Below are 6,800 nucleotides of genomic sequence, written 5' to 3' on the forward strand. Positions count from 1 at the left end.
GTCTTTCCTCATAGAGTTTTATGGTTTCCATTATAGTTTATGCCCTCCTTTGGACACATGGCTCCATTTTCTCAACATTCTTTTTGAATTGTGGCGCCCAGAACTGGACACAGGATTATTCCAGGTGAGGTTTCACCATTACTTCCCTTGATCTAGACACTATACTTCTATTGATGCAGCCTAGAATTGCATTGGCCTTTTTAGCTGCCGCATCACACTGTTGACTCATGTTCAGCTTCAGTTCCACTTGGACTCCTAGATCCCTTTCACATGTCGTTTCATTCAACCAGGTGTCCCCCATAATCCTATATCTCTGGATTTCATTTTTCTGCCCTAAGTGCAGTACCTTACATTTCTCCGTGTTGAAGTTCATTTTGTTAGCTTTGGCCCAGCTTTCTAGTCTATTCAGGTCATTTTGAATCTTGATCCTGTCCTCCAGCTCCTCCTAATTTGGTGTCATCTGCTAATTGATAAGTATGCCCCCAATTTGGCCATCAAACCACTACAGCCCAGTGGTTTGAGTGTTGGGCTGTGACTGGAGACCAGAGTTGGAATCCCAGCTTGGCCATGGGATCTCACTGCATGACCTTTGGGTGAGTCGGACTCTCTCAGCCTCAGAGGAAGGCAATGGCAAACCTCTGAACAAACCTTGCCAGGAAAACACCTGGAATAGTTTCTCTACAGGTTGGAAGCCAAGGCACACAACAACAACAACGATGGCTTGTCTTAGGCCTGCTATAAGTTAAAATTGCAGCAACATTGAGTTCCATGAGCATGAGCAGAGTGCCTTCATGGTGAATTGCAAAAGGGTTTGCTGTGCAACTGCTATTTCCAGGCTTTTATTGGGGTTGTGTGTGTATGTTTGTGTGTGCGTTGTGGTCCCCTTAAAGCACCTCTTTTTTTCTCTGTGCACCTCATTTCTCACCCCACTCCCACAAACACACAGCAAAAAGGAAATGGTGGCACCCCTTTCCCTGGGAATTTTTTTTCATGCCACAAAACACAAAGACACACACAAAAAGGGCGAACAGGAGACATTGCAAATGAATCGGGGAAAACGACACACACACACACACACAGAGTCCCTGGGGAGAAGTCCTTGGCTGACCTGCTCCTCAGCCCTTGCTGTGTGTGCAAATCCCACAGCCCTAGACACACACACACAAAGGTTGTATGTGTGCGTATGTACAACTAAGGGCTCCTCCATCCTGGCCATGAATGGGCCTCAGTCCTTCCCTGGGTTTGTGAGTGTGAGGGTATGAGTGTGTTTTCACAGGCTGCGCTTTGCGCAACCATCATTGCAACCCTCCCTGCTGCTGCCTCCGCCACTGCCACCACACAAAGGGGGTTTTGTAGCCCCCCATCAATGGGCCCTTGTGTTGCCCCTCACCTGGCGGCCCTGGCAGCCCCCACAGACCCTGGCAGGGACCTCTGTGCGAATCCAACAGGGAAAGGAAAGACTCTTTGCAAGGAACAGGGCCTGCCTCCTCTTCCAAGTTGGCCATGCAGGAATACAGAGGATGCTAGGGTTGGAAGGCACTCCTTAAAGGCCACCCACTCCAGACCCCTCTTTTTGCCATGCAGGGATACAAAGGATCCTGGAGTTGTTAAAGGCCCTTCAAAGGCCATCCAGTCCAATCCTCTTCTGCCATGCAGGAATACATAGGATCCTACAGTTGGAAGGGACCCCCAAGGGCCATCCAGTCCAGCCCCCTTCTGCCATGCAGAAATACATAGGATCCTAGAGTTGGAAGGGACCCCCAAGAGCCACCCAGTCCAACCCCCTTTTGCCCTGCAGGAATACCTAGACTCTTAGAAATGGAAGAGATCCCCCAAAGGCCATCCAGTCCAATCCCCTTCTTCTGCCATGCAGGAATACATAGGATCCTACAGTTGGAAGGGACCCCCAAGGGCTATCCAGTCCAGCCCCCTTCTGCCATGCAGAAATACATAGGATCCTCTGGTTGGGTGGTATCTCGGCCTGAAGACGAGATAGCCGCTTGCCGAATTACATTATGAGGAATTCACATTAAGAATGGCATCACCCCGCTCTTCCCCTGGTCCCTTTTTTGGCAAAGGGGTTGCATGGAGGACGACTGAGGGCCGGGCCAAGTTCCAGGGTGCGCTGGGCCCCCAGTCTCTCCCTCTCTCTTCATAGTATTTTTAGCAGCTGAGCAGAGTCTCCTCCTTGGGCCGCTTTGTGGCCTGAGACTCAGGATGGGCCGCGCCTGGTGCCAAGAATAGAGACCGTGTTTGTCCTCCTCGGCTGCCTCCCAAAAACACATTCCTCCTGCTGCTGCTGCTGCTGCTGCCGCCTCCTCCTGGACTCCACCTTGGCCCTGAAAGAGAGACATAGATGGGGAAAAGCCTGAGCCTGGCCCCCCAAAAGGCAGAAGAGAGACCCACAAATGGACCACCAAAGCTAGACCCCACAACATACTCCAGAATTCCATAGCCTTGAGCCAGACAAGTTAAAGCAGTGCTAAATTGGGTTATTTCTCCAGTGTGGATGCAGCCCAGGAAAGGCAATCAGTGCATGGTCACTGCAGTCCATGAAAGGGCCTAGTTCAGCCCCCCAAAGTCTGCATGGCCCATGTTCACAGAACCATACAAGGCCCATCCGGTCAGTCCCCCCAGACCGCCTGCAAGCCCTCCCTCGGACAGATGACCCTCCAGCCCTGGGCTTGAGAGTCTCCAAAGAAGGCCTCTCTCCCTCTGCTTGACCGCAAGGGCCTTGCCCACCCTGCCCTGGCATCCCAGCCCTCCCTGTTGGCAGACGCTACCAGCTGTACAAACAACAGCAAAAATAAAACATTAAAAAACACCCTGTTTGCAGGGTTTCTCTGCCCAGATGGGAGATAATCATAGATCTGTCCAGGCCGGATCCGGGCGGCCCTCAAGGCCTGGCAGGCTGCAATTAGCACCCGGGACCCGGCTGTGGCAATGGCAGCCTTGCAGGCCAGGAGTGGTCCTCGCCAGCCCAGGCTGACCCATGCGGCCGCCACAAAGCAATGGGCTGCCAAGGAAGGGGGCTTTGGCTTTGGCTTTAGCCAGGACCCTGAAGAGGCAGCCAGCCTCGGAAAGAAGCACACATGCGCACCCCTCTCAGGCTTCTCTAAAGTCTGGAAATGGAGGCCTTGGTGCTTAAGTAGAAGACCCCCAACCTTTTCGCTTATGGCAATAATTACATGCGACCAGAGGAGTCGTGTCACTAGAGATGTCCACTGTCTGTCCTTCCATCCATCCACACAGCCATCCATCATTCCATCCATTCAGTCACCTATTCATCCATCCATGCATCCATCCACTCACCCACCTGCCCATCCTTCCATTCATCCATCCATGTCTCCACCCCTCTTCCCTCCATCTCTTCATCCATCCACCTAATCCCATTCCTTTATCTATCCACCCATTCCTCCATCCATCTACTCACCCATACATCCATCCCAGTTTCCATCCCTTCCTCTCTTCATCCACCCATCCCTTCATCCATCCATTCATCTACTCACTCATTCATTCATTCATTCATCCATTCACTCATCCATCCATCCCTCCCACTTTCCCTCCCTCCCTCCCTCTGCCCATCCCCCATCCTTCTCTCCTTCGACTCACCCACTCATCCCTCCCTCCTTTGACCCATCCATCCATCCATCCCTCCTTCCACCCACCCATCCTTCCTTTGACCCCTCCCTCCCTCCCTCCCTCCCTCCCTCCATTCATTCGTCCATCTACTCAACCCATACACTCACCCATCCCACTTTCCATCTGTCCATCCTTCCATCCATATTTCTCTCCATCCCTCCAGCCATTCTCCCACCCATCTGTCCATCCCTCCTTCTACCCATCCCTCCTTCCATCCCTCTCTTTGTCTCTCTGGTCAAAGCAGAAGACCTCCACTTTCTGGTGATGTTATTGTTACTAGAGAGTTGTTTTGTGAGGGTTTTTTTCTAGCTTTAGGCATCTGAACACATGAACCCCTTGGTTGGTTTTGCCCCATGGCTTCAGGATCTGGGGGTGCAGGAGGCCTTTATTTGAGGCTCTGCTCCAGGCAGCAAAGTGCCTTGGGTCAGCCCCAAGGAGCAAAGTTCTTCATCGTGTGCTGGTGGTGGTTACTTCTGGGGAGGGGGAGGGGGGGCAAAAGGAGGATATTGCCCCACCAGATACCAATAATGCCCCCTCCCTAATTAAATTTTCCTTCAGGATCCCCAATTCCCAGCATTTGCAGAAAATGGGGCTTTGAAGATGGCTCCTACCCATATCCCCAGGTGGCTTTTTGGGCAAAATGGGGGCTTATGTGGTCACCCATCCTGACCCTCTTTGCTGGCAAACGAAAAGTGAATTGCAGTTGGCCCTCCACATTTGCGGTCCTTTGCAAATCTGATTATTTGTGATTTTGATGCGTATGTCCTCCCTTCTGGAGAACAAAGAGGTCCATAGAGAGAACACTTCTCTAGGCATCTGCAGGTCCTCCAGCATGACTCTATGATCAGCCTCTGGCAGATGTTGACCATAGAGTTGCGCTGGAGGACCTGAAGATCCCTAGAGAGGTATTCTCTCAGGTAAAAAGAACAGTGGGGGGTTTTATTTATGGTTTCCCCACATTCACGGAGGTCCTGGGCCCATAACCTCAGCAAACAGAGAGGTCACCCTTTAAATATCCCAAATCAATCAATCAATCAATTAGTAAATTAATCAGTCTATCTGTAGATATCTATATGTATATGCACACACCCAGGCTGCATCTGCATTGTAGAGATAATGCAGTTTGACTCAGCTTTAGCTAAGACAAAATAATAATAATCCTAATCCCAAATGCCTCCTTTTTCTTGCCCCCAAATCTCTCTCCCAACAATGATAACAACGGATGGGATGGCCATTACTGGGATCTCTTCCAACTCTTCTATGATTCTGCGATGATGTGTATGGATCCCATACTGCTCTGGCAGAGCTGGACCTGGCATCGCCTCCCAAGACAGGAAGCCATCTGGCTAATTACAGGCCTTTCCCTAATTATAGTTCCCTTTTGGGACTAGGCTAAGGAGGAATCACCCGCCTTGCCCTGAGTGCCAATCCCTGTGCCAGGGGCGCGTGAGACCCCCAACAAGGGTTAGCGTGTTGAATTTGCACAATCAGAAAGAGCAAATTAATAATACGCGTAAATAGGGTGGCCATCTGTCCCGGAAAACCTGGGAAATCCTGGGTTTAACAGATTAAGGAAAAGAGCTCTTAATTTGGGTTAGGATTAGGGTTAGGTTAGGGCTGAAACATAATGGCAGGGGAATGTGCCAAGATTAACATGCTGAATTGGCACAATTCAAAACCAGCAAATTAATAACAGGCCTAATAGGGTTGCCATTTGTCCCGGAAAACCTGGGAAATGTTGGACTGAGCGGATTTTAAAAAGGGAGCTCTTCCTTTGGATTAGGATTAGGGCTGAAACCCACAGTTGGTTGGAAAAAGTGCAGGGATTAGCATGCTCCGTTTGCACAATCTGAAACAGCACATTAAGAACATGCCTAAGGATATAATGATTTGCCTAACGTGAAAAGTGGATGCAGGGAAACGAGGGGCTGGAACATGGCAACCCTTCCCTAGGACTAGCCTGCCAGGCAACACAGGCGCCGGCCAGCAGAGCCCCACAGCTGGGGATAATGGGAATCCTAGAGTGGGAAGGGGACTCCCAGTAGAACAGTCCCAGCAGGATGTCCCTCAGTCTCTAGGGCAGCCCTAGAGGGGCATTTAAAGAGGGGAAGCAGGCCACCCTCTTCTCTCTGCCAGACTGAACATGGCCAGCTCCCTGAGCATCTCCTCCTAAACGTTGTCCTCCATCGCTCTTGTCAGCCTTGTTGCCCTTCTAGGAACTTGTTCATATCCTACCTCTAAGTTTGAACCCAGGACTCTAGATGAGGCCTGACCAGCAGCCCAGAATATAGTGGGACCATTATTTCCCTCGACTTGGAAACTATGCTTTTATTAATGCATGCTAGGATGACATTCGCCTTCTTTGCTGCACCATCCCACTTCAGGCTCAGGCTCAGGCTCAACTTATCACACGCCCAGAATGGCCCCGAGGTCCTTTCCCCATCTTGGGCGCTGAGCCAAGCATCCCCCATCCTGCGTCTCTCCCGACCCAGGAGCCCTGCCTGCCTTCCATCCTTCCTTCCATCCTTCCTTCTATGCTGCCTTTCTTCTGCTAACACGAAAAACAATACGCTAAAAACGCCACCATCAGAACCCTGCCATTGAAATGACATGTAAAGAGAAGAGAGTGGTCTCTAATCCCCTCGTCTTGAGGGTGTATTCCTGCATGTCAGGAGGGGCTGGGCTTCCTAGGGTCCTCGGTGGTCCTGCGGGGAAGAAGAAGGGGCTTCTGCCTAAGGCCCTTCTTCCAAACCCCAGGAGACCCCCCAGTCCCAGTCCCAGTCCCCAGCCCTTCTCTGGCGGAGCCTTTCGGGTGGCGAGGGAGATCCAGTTTGTCTGGGCTGCTGCTGCCTCCCTCCCCCCTGATCTGGCTCTTGGGGGGGGGCTACAAGGGGTCTGCAGGGGGCCAGGGCATCTCCCCCCCCTTTTTGTGTGTCTGTTTCTGGGGAGGGGGCTTGCCGTGTGCCTCCTCTGCCCAACAGCCTCCTTTTCTGGTCAGGGTCCAAGGGGCAGCCCCCCCCATCTCTCTCCTTTTGGGGGGGCGTGTCTGGGGCGGGGGAGGGGCGGGGGCAGGCTGCGCTGGGCATCAGAGCCAGAGGCAGCCGCCAGCTGCTCTCCTTCTCCATCATTCCCTTCTTCTCCTTCTCCTTCTCCTTCTT

This window comes from Sceloporus undulatus, chromosome 2 (genome assembly GCF_019175285.1).
Source record: "Sceloporus undulatus isolate JIND9_A2432 ecotype Alabama chromosome 2, SceUnd_v1.1, whole genome shotgun sequence".
Lineage (NCBI taxonomy): Eukaryota > Metazoa > Chordata > Lepidosauria > Squamata > Phrynosomatidae > Sceloporus > Sceloporus undulatus.